Source organism: Lagopus leucura, unplaced genomic scaffold, assembly GCF_019238085.1.
Source record: "Lagopus leucura isolate 7727_CA_CO unplaced genomic scaffold, USGS_WTPT01 Super-Scaffold_741, whole genome shotgun sequence".
Classification (NCBI taxonomy): Eukaryota; Metazoa; Chordata; class Aves; order Galliformes; family Phasianidae; genus Lagopus; species Lagopus leucura.
This window is the reverse complement of record NW_024962256.1, coordinates 11,162,706-11,177,705: the sequence shown is the minus strand read 5'-3', so window position 1 is coordinate 11,177,705 and position 15,000 is coordinate 11,162,706. Positions and strand designations below refer to the sequence as shown.

At 43.8% G+C, this 15,000-nt stretch overlaps 1 protein-coding gene and 1 long non-coding RNA gene across 13 annotated transcripts in view; one reads left to right on the top strand and one right to left on the bottom strand.

Annotated features, from left to right (window-relative positions):
• EBF3 (EBF transcription factor 3) overlaps positions 1–15,000 on the top strand; it is a 111,770-nt gene that overhangs the window by 18,776 nt on the left and 77,994 nt on the right. The window lies entirely within an intron of this gene.
• Positions 6,459–12,121, bottom strand: LOC122175735. The gene is made up of 3 exons (XR_006177495.1): positions 12,039–12,121; positions 8,179–8,323; positions 6,459–6,477 (listed from the first exon to the last, which is right to left on the bottom strand). It is a non-coding gene; the product is annotated as an uncharacterized LOC122175735 (long non-coding RNA).

Below are 15,000 nucleotides of genomic sequence, written 5' to 3'. Positions count from 1 at the left end.
GTGCTGTAGCTTGCTCACTGCCAGAAGCTCTGGGTCATCTGTACGCCAGCAAGTGACAGCCTGGGACGTGCATGATGTCACTCTGCACGCATGCAAGCCTGGTGTGCTTACGTACACACAGTTCCAGGACCAGATTTTGACTGGCAGAAAAATAAATGCAACTGTGAAAACAGTCATCTCCGTACTGCTCGTATGAATTTTTTAGTGCTAAGGGTACAGAAATGTGAGCAGTCACCAGTTGTGCTTGACCAGAGCACAGCAGAAGAGAGGAGGGATTGGGACATCGTGCTCTCAATCACTGCTCTGTCTCATAACCTGCTGTTTTGCTTTTGTGCCTGCTGTTTTTCGGCAGTCTGGGAAGTGATCTAAGTGTGATTTCCACTGCCTTGCCATGGGGCTGCGGGGCGGTTCCGAGCCGCTTCTCCCTGCTGTCCTTCCCGTGCAGATCTGCTTCCTGGCATATGGAACCAGGGAAAGCAAAATTAATTACCTTGCGTCTTCAAACAGTTGGAGAGCCTCTTGTAAATGTGCAAACATGATAGAGGTACAGCCCCTGCTCCTGCGCAGCGAAATGTATGATTCTCCTCAATCCCTCCTAAGTTTTTATTGGATTAAAGTATTCAGGAATCACTTTCCTGGAAAGGGAGAGCAGGGTTTGGTTGCTGCAGGAGGAGATGTGGACTGGCCTGGGATGAGGACAGAATGCCCAGGGTGGGGGAGTCCCCATCCCTGGAGATGTTCAGACCTGCAGGGATGTGGCACTGAGGGATGTGGGCAGTGGACACGGTGGGGTGAGTGGGGGATCTCAGAGGGCTTTTCCAGCCTGAATGGTTCTGTGATCCTATGACTCGGTGGCCTGGTGCAGGGATGCAGGAGGTCCCTCCTCTCCCAGCAGCTGGATGGGAGAAGAGGCTCCTCTCGCCCACGGTGGAGGTGTCAGTGTGGGTGTTACCATCTGCCATGTCAGCCCACGGTACCCAGAGGAATTGAGATTGCATGCATCTTCACAAACTCTATCAGAACAGCTACACAATTTTATTCTATGTTAACATTGCTGTTGAAGGTGTTGCCTTTTGCATCCCCTCTCTCCTGGCTTTCCTTGCTGGGTACTGTCCCCGCAGGGCAGGGCTAGGGGTCAGAAGGTGGGGGGGACACAAGGCCCCCCTGGGGAGCTGTGCGTGGAGGTCCTGTGGTGGCAGAGTGAGCCAGCCCTGCTCCCCAGGACCTCAGCCCACCAACCCCAAGTGCTGCAGCAGGGCTCCCATTAGGAACGCGAGTCTGCGTCGCTGTGGCTCTCCCTACTGGATTAGGCCCAAAGTCAGTAAAACTAAAATTACAAACATAAAATAACTACTTACTGGCACAGCATGCATGTTTTCACACATTCCATCCTATTCCGTTGGCTTTTCTAGAGACAGTAATGTAACAGAATATGCTTGAACATATGGCAGAATTAACAATTGAACCAGCTTCTGAAGGTAATATAACATTTTATTTTGTGTGCTAGTATGTGTATGGAGGTCATTGGATGCATATGTGTTGGTTTAAACAAAGTACAGTTGCGTATACATATATTTTAACATGAATTACAGGAAGCGATACCAGTGCCCAGGCAGCGTTAAAATATCCCTTTAGGTGTCATTTAAACTTCAGTATTATTTTGACCTGGGAGATGGAGGCGGTGGGTGCCTCCCTCTGCCTTTGTGCCTCTGCTCTTTGCACACTGAGCCACGATGCAACGGTGGTTTCATCTTCCATTTTTCATCGCGTATCTCTGGGACTGCAGGAGAGGTTCTTGTCAGCAAAAATAACTCTCCCCTCATTTGCCCTGTTGTGATAAACTGGCATACTGATTGCCTATGATTCCTGCAGTATAATTTGCAGATTACTTAACTCTCCTGGGTTCTGATTGTGAAAAGATGCTTCTGTTTTGGCATGACGTCAGCTGAGCCCCCAAATAAGTGCAGCCCTAATGATCTGCAGGTATAAGTTCTGCTCTTTGATATGCATACTGGCTCATTTCTCCAGATGACAGCATAATGCATGCAACAAGGTAGACAAGCTTGCTTACATTTAAAAAAGATACAATATAAGTAATACAAACACAGATGAATCAACATAAACAAGTTGTGTGTTAATTGCTGCAGTCACAGCAGACTCTGAGAAGCACAGTTTGTAAGTGAGAGGCTGAAGCTCCTTTCTCCTGGCTGAAAATACCACGTGCAAAACAAAAGGGCTTTGAAAAAGTCTGCATATGATGGGAATAAATTCCCCCAGAAGGAGTTAGTGAAGTAGATGCGTTTGTCCAAAATAAAAGTGCCATGTAATAAACAAAAAGAGCAGCTGAATTGACATTTGCTGTGCAATAGTAAACAGTGTCACTTTTAACTCCTGTTAAATACTCCAGCAGAGTTTTTCCTGGCTCTGTCTATTTCTCCTGGCTGACTAAGAAGGCCTTTAATACTAAACAGTGCGTTTTAATTACTTTCACCATTCAACTCATTTCAGATTAAAAAATACCACGTTTAGAAATAATACACAGAGTTGACTTAAACGTAATGGTTGTAGAACTTGAAGAAATATGTGGGTTGGCAACCGTTCCACAAGTCCTTTGTTGTTTCAGAGTTTAGCAGTTAAGAACAACACAAATACATTTTGTTTGTGGTGGGTCACAGGTTCAAAGAGACTTTGAAAAAATAGACTGGGGATAATTGGGTTATCAGATGCAGACACTGCAGGGAATTGAGCATTATCTCTTCTCAGTGTTAGGACTACTGGGTCACTTCCTTCACTCCCCAGCTTCATTCTCTGTCAGCCTGACACGATCCAGATGACCGAAATGGGCTTTTACTGGTTACCACCCCAAAGTTCTCCCTTTCTCCATCCTTCAACAGGTTGATTTTATGAGCCATGGCCGTACTAAATAACGTCTTGCCTTGCTTTCTCCCCCATTGATTCAACAGTCTTTAATTGCTTGGAACACAAGCCAGATCCTTGGATTCAAGTGAGTCTTCCTTCACCTTCAGCTGCTGTTACTCATTTCTATTAGACAACGTCTAACTAAGATATTGACTTGCACTTTGACATTGGCACTGCTACTGTGTTTGATTGCACTGTCAATCTAAAAAAATCTTTCAAACTAGCAGTAAAACACGTAATTGTTTAATTTCATTCTGCATAAGCTTTTCTGTCCAACGCTTGCTTTCGTTGAGAGGCTGTGATAGGCCACTCTGCATTGCATAGAGGCAGCGGATAGCGCATTAACCAACTCATTGTGCACAGTATTAATTCACTACTTCTGAGTATTTTACAAGTGCTTTGCACGAGCAGGTAGGAGATGCTTATCTACAATTATCCTCAATTAATGATGGCAAGAGACTATATAGTTTTGCACAATAAATTGGGCATATTTTTAAGATGATCGTTTGCTTTCTACTGCATACCTGCATGACTTGAGTTCTGTGGGAAAGCGTGAGAGCATTCATTGTTTGTGTCTTCCAAAGAAAAGAACTCCAACATCAGCATGGCTATTTCCTATTTCATACATTGTTATCCACAGGACTTGGTGCATGGGTACGTGCTGCTCCTCGAGGTGTATTTCAGGCTGTGGAAGCAGGGCTGGCAGTCCTGAGTTCTGAAATCCACAGATAGAAGCGTGTGGCTTCACTGAGTTTATCTGTCATTGTGTTGAAGTGCATTGTAACCGTAGCCAGGTCAATATCACTGAAAATCCACATCTCAGAGAAAAAAGTTTCACTTTTTGAATCCAAACACAACGTTCAGAGGAGCACCCAGAGGGAGGTCCTGCAGTTTGAACCTTGTACTGTGTCTTTGATGTAAGACCTTGAAATCTTTCTTTGTTTTCATTATTGGAATTGTTTTTAAACAGCTGAAAATAGCACTTAAAAACAATTAATCTTAAGTATTTCAGCTTAATACTGAGAATTTATTGTCATCCACTTACTTCCTCTCCATGCTGAATGTTTAATGCCAGCTTGCTTGCGCTTACTCCGTAAATTAGCATTATCCACCCTATATCTGCTCGTTTCTGAAGAATTATTATACAAAGCCTCATTTTAAGGAGGTCAGACCCCTGCATGATGATTTGTTGTTCATGAATCTACTTTGTGCCAATTTGTGTGTGCATGTGCAATCAGAAGTGACTTGGAGTGAGTGAGATAATAATCATCTGCTGCTGATATGAAGACTTCCTCTATTCGGCTACCATGAATCAGGCTGATTCCAAGTGAATGAGATTTTAATCACCTGTCACTGCCGCCAGCACTTTCTCTATATTTATGATAATTTTTTTTGTCTTTTTATTGAAATCAGTGTTGACTGAATCAAGTAATCCTGATTAGCAATCTCACTGTATCCAGTCAAGAGTGAAATGCATCAGAGCATTATTGGTACACTGAACATACTGAAATTGAAAAAAAGAAAAAAAAGAAAAGGCCAGCCTAAATGTGTCAGCACGTTGTCTTGGTTATAGGTGGGCACTGGGATGGGTGAGCTCATACTAATTGCTCCCCAAACTTGAGCTGCTGCTCATCACCAGTGGGCAGCATGGCATGGTGGTGGTATGTGGTGACTTGCAGGCTGGATGTTGTTCTGCGCATTGGCTGTGCTTTGAATCACACCTCTCAGGTCCCATTTGGGTACTGAGAGCAAAGCCACCAGGGTGGTGTGCATAGAAGTCAGGGCAGCGCGGGCAGTGCTGCCAAAGAGGCATTTTCTTTCTTTTAGTGTTGTAATATATGTGTAAACAGAAGGGTGTAAAGCAACGTGGGGCACAAGTCTACTTCTATGTGAGCTCCTACTTTTTATCCTGTGATAGTACTGCCATGCATCATAGGAAGTTTTCAGATCTTTCCTGCTATGGATTTAAACCCAGGATGTGACAAATAAGTACCTTAAGATCCCTTTTGCATTCAAGGCCAGGCTGGATGTGGCTCTGGGCAGCCTGGTCTTCTGGTTGGCGACCCTGCACATAGCAGGGGGTTGAAACAAGATGAGCATTGTGGTCCTTTTCAACCCTGGCCATCCCATGATTCTATGATTTTAATTTTTAAAAGAGTGATTTTCCAAAGGCAGGGGATTGAGTTGCCCTCCCAGGGAGATGGGCAGCCCAAAATGGGGCCGCAAAGCTCTGCGTCCTGCTTTCTGAAAGAGGGAATATTCAGCAGAGCAATATTCTGAGCCTAAGTACATGGCAATTAGATATCTCAGTATTCAACTCAGTCCCAAAAATCATATTTCGCTACATTACAAAATTATAAGCATCATAAGAAATTACACTGCTAATTGTACAGTAACTGCTGTAGTGCTTGAGGGAAAAAAAAAAAGTGTACATAGGGGTACCTAGATCTACTTCCCTTATTCCTATTCCTTCAGGGTTGCTGAAGCTGGGGGTTATCTGTTATTTAGTCCTTACATTCATTTTCTGGTACTCACTGTTTTTCTTTTCCATTTCTTTTGGATGGATGCAACATTCAACTTCATTCTCTCTTTTCTTCCCCTCCTTTCTTACCCAGCATGCCTGTGCTTCAGGCTTTTGTCATCCGTCCCTTCCCATCCTTCCCCTTCCTGCTGCCTTTGTTCCACCCCTAACCTGTTAGCAGCGACTTTCTGCCTCTGCGCCCATTGGAGCGCTTCCCACTGCTGTCATGGTCAGCCACACGCTTCCCTGAGATCTTTTCCTCCCTCAGTTTTTATCATTTTGCCTTCTGTGCCAAGCTGATTCCTTTCTTTTGTCTTCCTTCCTGTTCATAAAGCTCTGTTTGGTGTCGGGCCTGTTTTTATGTGGTCTCTTTCACCCAAGAGCTACAACTATCCGCTTCTGAAGTGATTTACAGCTCTGTCACTCGTCTCCTGACTTGTTTTTCTCTGCAGACCTGTAGCTCAGCCTCTCCTTTGAATCTCTCTTTCAGAAGGTTTGCAGTGAGCTTGAACTAAATGTGAGCAAAAGTTAACATCAGTTTCAAACTGTTTCACAGTTTCAGAGGATGCTGTGCACCTGATCTCTGTCACCCTGACACCATGCATGAGCTGTCTTTGAGGACATCACTTTCAAGCTGCAGACAAGCTTCTTCCATCATATGAGTTTCCTTTTACTTTTTTCTTTCACTGAAAGGGAGAATTCTTATCCTGGATCCTATGCTTTCAGCTGTCTCCCTTTCTCATTCTCATCCTTTCCTCTTCTACTTCAAAAGACCACAAAACCTTCATCTCCCTGTTGTTCTCACCGTAAGACCACTGTAGGCTCCATCCTGCCCATTGCATTAAATACAAGTGGCTCCCCCTGCATTCAAGGCATTTACAATTTACCAAACTTTTTCATCTTACCAGGTGCAAACCTCACCTCTTTGGTCTGTCAGCTGCACCAGCACTGCCAACCATCCGTGCTTGTGTGGAAGAATGTGGTCTCACATTCTTCCTCATGTGTAAGATATGAAAATCCCTTCTCCTCGATGTAAACTGCAAAAAAACATCGATTTGCTTTCTTTCAGTTGTCTCCCCTTATTTGTCTCACTGCAGTTATAGCAACGTGCAGATCAATGCCTAAAGAATACGCCAAGGAAGAATACTGGCTTCCTCATTATTCCCGTGTCGTGAGATAGGGTAGTTTGATCGGAAGCAGCGGTTGTGGACACGTGTTCTGGCATCAGATGGGTGCATGTTCTGGTAGTGAATGGGAGGAGTAGTGCTTCATTGCTGCAGGATGGAAGGCCAGGCAGAGGGCTGCTTCAGAGAGAGAGAGACCTGGGCTGCATTCCACTTCCTCCCCTGCATCCCTGTTCTCATCCACCTTCACTGTGTCTGTGAGACAAACACCTGCTTAGATATTTTAAGCCTTCATCAAGAGTCAACTTCCTTATTCTCCTTTAATTTTCCTACCATCACTGCATGTTATTACTTCCAAAACTGCCTCCATATCAGCTGCACATTCAGTTTTATTAAACAAGCACATGGTATGCATACCCATAGCTGCCAATCTGTATACATTACTTTTTAATAGCTGCATATGCGTAGCGTTCTTACCATCTAAATAATTTTCCTACTGCAAAAAGCAGGATTTTCCTCATTTTTTAAGGTGCGTTCAACGTTCTCAATGAGAATTTCAGGCACTGTTTGGCACCAGTACGACCTACCAACTGCCCAGAACTGGAGTTTAGGCAAAGTCAGAACAGTAATCTAAAACATTGACATCTTGATGCACCTTGGACTGCTTGCAGCAACTTGCAGCAGATGCAGCAGAGCTCCTTACGTGTGCTGTGGATTTGTGCTGCTGGTGCTGTGCTGGTGACTGGCCACTGCGGGCTGGAACTGGGGCAGCTCCCCAGTGTAGAATCAGTTCTACTTATTTCTGAATTGTCATTAATTTTATTCTTATCCTCATTTATTAATGGGCCTAGTTTCTCCCTCATCTTATCACATAAACAATTACATTAAAAGAGCGTTCTTAAGGCTTGAGAAGGCAAGCAATCAAAAGTAAATCAAAAATGCTCTGATGGAGGTTGCTCTGCAAGCTTTCCATGGACTCCCCATGTTTGGGGGTCAGAACATTGGCTTGGTTATACAACAGAAGCAGGGTTTCCCCCCTCAACCCCTGCCTCACACAGTACTGGATAGTGCTGAATGCAGTACTCTTCAATACTTTTTTCCTTTATTGTTCAGTGTGTGGTCCCTTACACCTAAGTTATCAAAGCCTACTCAAGTCCTGTCTCAAAAAAAAAAAAAAGTCCAAACTTTCCTCATGATCTGTCTATCTCCCTGAGCTTTTCACTGCCATGAGGGCTGCAACAGTGATTTCCTTCTCTAACGTCCTTGTCACACGACGTTCATTATGCTTTACAAAAGTGAAACTGAAGCAGGGAGAAATCACAGAATCACCAAGGTTGGAAAAGACCTCCGAGATCATTCATTCAACCACCACCTACCACCAAAATTTCCCATTAAAACATGGTCCCCAGTCTGTGTAAATGTCCCTTGAACATCTCCAGAGTCAGTGACTCCACCCTTCTCTGCAGCCCATTCCAGTGCCTGATCAGTCTTGGAGAAGTATTTCCTAGCATCCAACCTGAATCTCCCCTGGAGCAGCCCTAGGCCATTCCCCCTATTTCTATCAGTAGTTATACAGGCGAGGAGCTAAGTAGCTCAGTGTGTCTGTAAGTGTACCTGTAAGTGATGCATAGAAGATGCCTGGGGTCCCATTCTTCTGAGCATGTCAGTATGCAGCACATAATGTGTCCTAAATGCAGCTGCCATTGACTTCACTTGGAGCAAGATGCACAAACCATAGTCCGGGGTGGCAAATCAGGTGCTAAACAATGAGTCAAGCAGAATTATTATTAATATTACCTATAAAATTTTGGCTTGAGTAGACCTGAATAGAGGTACATTCAAAAGTATTATTGAAAGAGTAGCTAACTACCATAACCATTTTTCTTTGGAGATTCTGACTTCTCCTTTTCCCAGTTTTTAACATTATCAATAAGCTATTAAGGGGGCTGATTAAAAAACAAAAACTTTAATCTTGCATTTCTAATAAAAGGAGGAATGGTCTGGTAAAAAAAATGTCATTTTGTGATCACAGAGTATCTAACGCCAGTTAGACGGTGTAAAATAAGGTCCTTTGTGCATCTTTCAGCTTTCCTACCAACAACTTGGATTTGATTTTCCTATGCCTGTGAGACAGCATCAGCCTTGAAACATTTAAACCCACTGTAGAGACCGTATCAAATTCAGCTGTGGAACCGCTACTAAAGAAAAGGGTCCCTAAAATTCACCAAACATTTGTTCGCGGCAGAGGAGCGATAAGGGTGTGAAATGTTGCAGCCTATCTAAATCACAGAGCAGGAAGCCTAGAGGGAATGCACACTCCTGCTCTTACTCCCAGAGAAGCTCTCTCTGCTAATTAATTAACTTCTCCCTAGTCGAGAGCCTGCTGAAGAAAAACTGCTCTGACCCCTTGTTGTTCAGTCTGAGTGTTCAGGAGAGGTGGGAAGGAATGCACTGCAAGTAGACACCCTGTAGGGAAGGGTCAACATTGAAAATAATTGTTTTTCACAAAGTTAGAAAGAAAGAAGGAGAGAAAAGTATCCTGGACATAGGCAACAGCATAATGGACATAAATAGCTGAAGGATGGGGGATGAGAAGAAGCAAAGAGGGAACAACGTTGCATTGAGTGAAGAGAAAACTGGAAGGGGAGCAAGAAATGATAACGAGGAGTGGGGTCCCATCAGAAGGTCCCAGGCTGAAGGGATCCCGTTCTGCTAAGCACCCTGCTCCAAAGAGAAGGTGACACCAATGTCACAAAATGGCAGCAGACAGGTTGGAAAGGAAAGGACAGGGTCCCAAATATTCAGAGGTAACCAGGAAACCATGAATTCTAAAAGAGATGGGAGGAAATAAACGCTAGGAAGTTGCTGAAGTTATTAAAAGATAAGATTTACAGGCAAGTTCATTTCAGCTGGTTGGCTATCCAATCAACTACTGTTGCTAATTGGATTAGTTGCCAAAATAAGCTAAGAATAGAACCTTTCTTTTTCTTCTCGTTAATGCTTTCCAGGGACAAAGTCCTTGCGGGCAAAAATTAAATCTTTATTTCTAGCAACATAAAATTATCCACTATAAAAACGAAGAACCTTAACACTTAGCTGTACCTCTTCTTCTGCAGATGTTACAGTGGTTAACAGTCTTCTGCAATTACAGTGTGCTGCGAAATGGAACATTCTTGTTCTCCTCCAAATCAAGTGGTTTGTGGCAGATGCCTACTATTGTTCCTCTTTATTTTGTCATTTTTTCTTGTCCTTTCTCGAAGAATTTCATTGCTACATTTTCCGCAGTTGACTTACAGCTTTCTGGCAATATAAATACTTCTGACATAATGGAACAACCCTGGAGAAAGCCTTAGGTAATTTCAGAGTGCCCCTTAATATGGAGAACCCTGAGCATCCTCCTATTAGGTTTTTTTTTCCTAAAGCCAGTGTAACTGTTTACAAAACAGTGCTCTGAGAAGGAAACCTATTTCTTTCGTTCCTTTGCCAAAATCCATCTACGTAATAACCTGTAAATAAATTACATGTATAATGCATGCCCTGTGCTGTCTTCTTCTGCCCTGTAAAACAACAGATCCATTGAAATGAGTAACATCATGATTTCTGTTACTTATATTTTAGTATTATTTTATTCTTTGCCTTAATACATCATATCAACCAACATAGGCTACTCTTTCTTGAGGGTCATACAGCATGATGCCCACCCAAGCCCTTGGTTTCTGACTCATATTAACAGGTTTTTCTTGGGAAGATCTGTTCTTCACCAAGTATTAGCTTCTGGGTCTAAACACAGTTGATTACTCTAGGCCCTCTCATTAAGTTTTAGCTTCAGATTTTTTCTTCAACAAAAAGAGACTCTAACTTAGGAGAGGAGATGCTCTTCATAAGTCCTTTATAGAACTTCATCGCAGATGGAGAACAAAATCCTCAATTTGAAAGAGAGCAGGACAAAACCAGTTGAGGAGATTGTATGCAATTCCCTCTGAAGGGCAAAGAAAGTCTTAGTGTGATGCAATTGGCAAGGAGTGAGCATAGCAGTGAAGGCAGCATGATGTCAGCAACGTTGGTGTATGACTTCAGAGTGGGGAGTCTTACACCCAGTTTGGTTTTTTGCTGTTCACCCAGCTGCCAAACGGTTGAGTTCATTGCAAACACAGCCTGAGCTGCTGGCTGCACGTTGTTCAATGCAAAACAGCGATGAGGGCAGGTGCTGAGCTCATGGATCACAGTCCCTGCTTCACGCAGTCTTCCTTGTGGCCACCAGAGAAGCTCAACTTGCTGTAGCTTCAATGTAAAAAGTCTGCAAATTGCTTTGCGTGAGCTTAAGCTTATTCTCTCCTTTTCACTCTCTGTACTTTAACTGAACTCCCTGGACAGGGTAGCACTGCTGAAGGTGGCAAACTCATGGGGGTACCTCAGAGTGACAGCCTGCTACTACCTGTGGAAACAATGGCTTGAAAGCCATAGTAATGTGAAGTAACATGCTCTCTTTGCAGCCTTTTGTAGAGGACTAAATTAACCCTTATTTTGCCCATTGTGGTGCAAAGCCCGATTCCATTAGCAAGAATTTCTGTTTTCATTAGTGGGTGGTGGTAACGCTGAGCACTATGTAAAAAAACGCACGCAGTTGATACATACGTTTCACACATTGTCCATCCGTTTACATTAAAAGAAGCTTTTCTAGGCTGAGACCCCAGAACTCACTGCAAAGATTATCTTTCCAAAGAAGCCTCCTCTAAAATTAAGCCAAGACTTAATTCTGATTAAAAAAGAAGTCATTGCTGGGTGATAAGTTTGGACCTTTTCTCATGCCTGGTGTGAAAACAGAATCCATACACTACCCATGCCATGTCTGCCCCAGCATGCAGGCATCCCATTGGTAGCACTGAGAAGCAGCAACTATCCTATTCATCTCAGCACTGAGAATCTAAAGTTGCAAATTACTTCTCATCCCTGTCATCAAACTGTTATCGGCTTCTCCGCTGCTGAGTCACATAGATATCAAGATACTTCTATCCATCCCAGGAATCCTGCCTCACACTGAGTGCCAGCTTTTCCACCTGTTACTTGCTTAGCTATGGACTTATCCATCTGTTACGTGGGGTCTTACAAATACATTTGAGCACTTTTAATTTGGTACTCTCACCACAGCAGAACTTTTATGGGCAATGCAAACATTCACATCAAATTAATTAATAGGAAAAAATATACTGTATTTCATTTTGTTTAATATACTTGACAATGTCACAGAGACACTACGATTACCCTAAGAACCTTACTATAAAGCACTATGAGTCTCAGCTCTACCTAGTACAACAAACACCACTGCTCATGCCCAAATAGAAACGTACAGAGAAATAGCAGCTGAATTTTTGCAGGTTGTAATTGAAATCGCATGTCCCATATCAGTTAGCCAAAGCATAGCTCATCAAATAAAACATCCAAGTAGCCATTTTGCCTGGATGTTAAACACTTACCTTTGGGAAGGAGCAAACATCAAACATCTGCTGGGTTGTACTTATCTGGGGGCTGGGACAAGTGGATGCTCAGCAGTATTTTCTAATGAGGGAGGCTGCCCTGCAAACACTCAGGATAACCCAAAAGACTCAGAAACCAGCTGAGATGCATTTGCAGCTAAATACGATCCAGCTGTGTGGAACAAGACTTATTATCAGAAAAGTTTGGGGAGATACCCAGAATGTCATGCAGTTCTACTAATATTAGCTTTAGCAACTCACAATTATAATGACTAATTGGAGCCATCACTCATTGCTATTGAGTTCCCAGGTGAAAACTATGGACCAGAACCTCCATTAGCATAAATTAGCATTGGAAAGTCAATTAAGTTACACTGATTTTACACTGGTTTTACTGTCTTTCAGAAGGCTGAGAGGAAAAAGCCCCATTCCTGACTTCAATTTTTTTTTTCCTCCCAAGCAAATTGTTCCATTTTAAAAACATATCTCTATAAATTCAGACAGAAAATGATACTGATGTTAATGTGCCAGGTAAGACAGCTCTGCTTACCTGCTACCTTGGGCACAATCTGCGACTTCTAAGTTGGCTTCAGGGGGCTGAATGGGCACTGCTTTTCTCAGGAAAGGATGCAGGGTGGATAAGAGGTTTTCTGTGACAGGTTGCTTTAAAGGAACTGGTGCCCATTCCTATCAAGTGTGCAGAAAAGCTTTTTTCCCTGTCTTCTGGGCGTGTAAGGAAGTGAAAAAGGAAAATACAAAAGAAAAGAGTGAAAATACGCAATGTGAAGATGTGAACTGATTTCAGGAAAGCAGAAGACTGTGACTAGTCGTACTGTCTTCATAATTTGGTGTACCTAAATGGTTAGCTCTGAACCAACAATGTTCTCCAGTAACATCAATCTTTGTGGAAATCTGGCAAAATGGCACCAAAAAAGTCTGCGGGTTGATAGATGGCATCGATGTCAAACAGAACGCTCTAAATGTTTTACCCTAACTTAAAGTTATAGGAGGCATTCAAGAGAGTATTCCTGAAAGAACGGAGCCCCGTGCAAAATATCAGTGGTTTGTCAGCCCTCATTCAACAGAACTGTACAAGTGGGTAAGATCCTATGAGCTATATGACAGTGAAAATAAAAAATCAATGGATGATAGCCTAACAAATCCAAGAGCTTTGAGATTTCTTGCTCCATATGGCACGCAGGTACTGGTTTGTGTTTCTATTTAAAAACTCAAAGAAGCCAAACCCCAGACTCACACCAGTTGAGGGTTTTAGGTTTGTTGTTAAAGATTATCTCCCATCTGCAGAGATAGATCAGTGTCAGGCTGGCCCCGTGCCACTGGAAGGACTGCACAAGAGAAGAAGCCTGAGGTCTGCTGAGTGGAGTGCAAGTGTATTTGACGTAATGAGAAATTCCCCTAAGCATAATTTTTCATTTACAGTGGCACCAGTGTATCTGACCTGGTCCACCAAGAAATGCTTATGCCAATTTTCAGGCAGAAGTCATGAGCTGATTTTTTTTTTTTTTTTTTAACAGCTCAACCCTGTTTTTATAGCTCGCCGTATCACCACAAATATTTCAGTTTAACGGGAGGGCTTCAGACGACAGGAGGAGAGGTGTCAGCACAGAGCTGCCATTTGGTCGCGCTCGTTATTGCTCGCAGCCTCATTAGGGCAGGCTGGTGCCCCTGGAGCCCACAGCACGACTGACTCACCCACCACATCCCCCCCAAGTCCTCCTGCAGCTCAGGGTGCCGTGTGCTCCTGAATGCTCCTTCAAAACCAAGCTCTTATATTTTTGTCCTTGGCTTTTCCACTTATCACCAGCGCCCGTAGCCACAGCCTCAGCCGTGCCCATGGGATTTGTGCCATGGCAGCTCTGTGTGCCAGGGCCTGATCCTGCTCCCAGTCCTGTCCTTGGCCCTGGGTCCAACCCCAGCCCTGGTGCCCCTGTTCTCTTCAGCCATCCAGGGCCAGAGAGTCACAGCGGGATGCAGTTCTCCCCAGCTGCACACACAGAGATTAGGGCCACATGATTCTGTTTGGTAATTCTATCTGCTGTCATAGCTCATTTCAGCATCCCTCCAAACTCTTGGCTTCCAGTGGGAAATGTTCCAAATGGATTTCTTACCTCCACCAATAAGAACTAGGTAGCAAATTCTGCAGTGAAATATTCAGGATTCAAGTACTTTCTGAGGCCTGGCCTCTTAACTCTCTTTCTACGTTTTCACTTGAGTGAATGTGGAACTTCCACGTCCTCCAGGTGTTTTCAGACAACAGATCTGATTGCTATCAAGAATCATGCAGGGGAAAAATCATAGAATCATATCATAGAACCATAGAATGGCATGGATTGAAAAGGACTACAATGCTCATCCAGTTCCACTCCCCTGCTATGTGCAGGGTCGCCAACCAGCAGACCAGGCTGCCCAGAGCCATGTCCAGTTTTTAATCAGTTTTTCATATTTGCCACCTTTTGCTTTATTTCAGTTTGCATGCTGTAGCAATTAGCACTGCTAGGAGCTGTAGAGGTATGCTTTGTATGGGAGAGGATCTGCCAGTGCAGCGGTGTTGCACAGCTCTTTGTAACCGGGGCGATGGCATCCATTGGCTCTTTGGACACACAGAATCCCCTTGGATGTGGTGGAAGGTGGATATCTCTGCTTTGGAGAGTTTCCCAGTGTACTTCAGCCAGAGTGGGAGAAGCCTTCTGTGGGTGATGTCAGCAAGGACAGATGCGCAGCGGTGTCCTTCAGGCTGGGTGAGAATGAGGTGGACCCTTCCAGGAGGGTGCGAGGGGCCTGGGATGAGTGATGTCTGCATGGTACCAGCGCCCTCCCACAGCCCCTGAGCTCAGCACGGGGCCTTGAACCCTATGGCTGCCATCCCGTACCGCTGTGTGCGGGGTGAGTGGGGAAACGCTTCCGAGCTGAGTGGTAAAAAAAAAAATAAAATAAAAGCCAA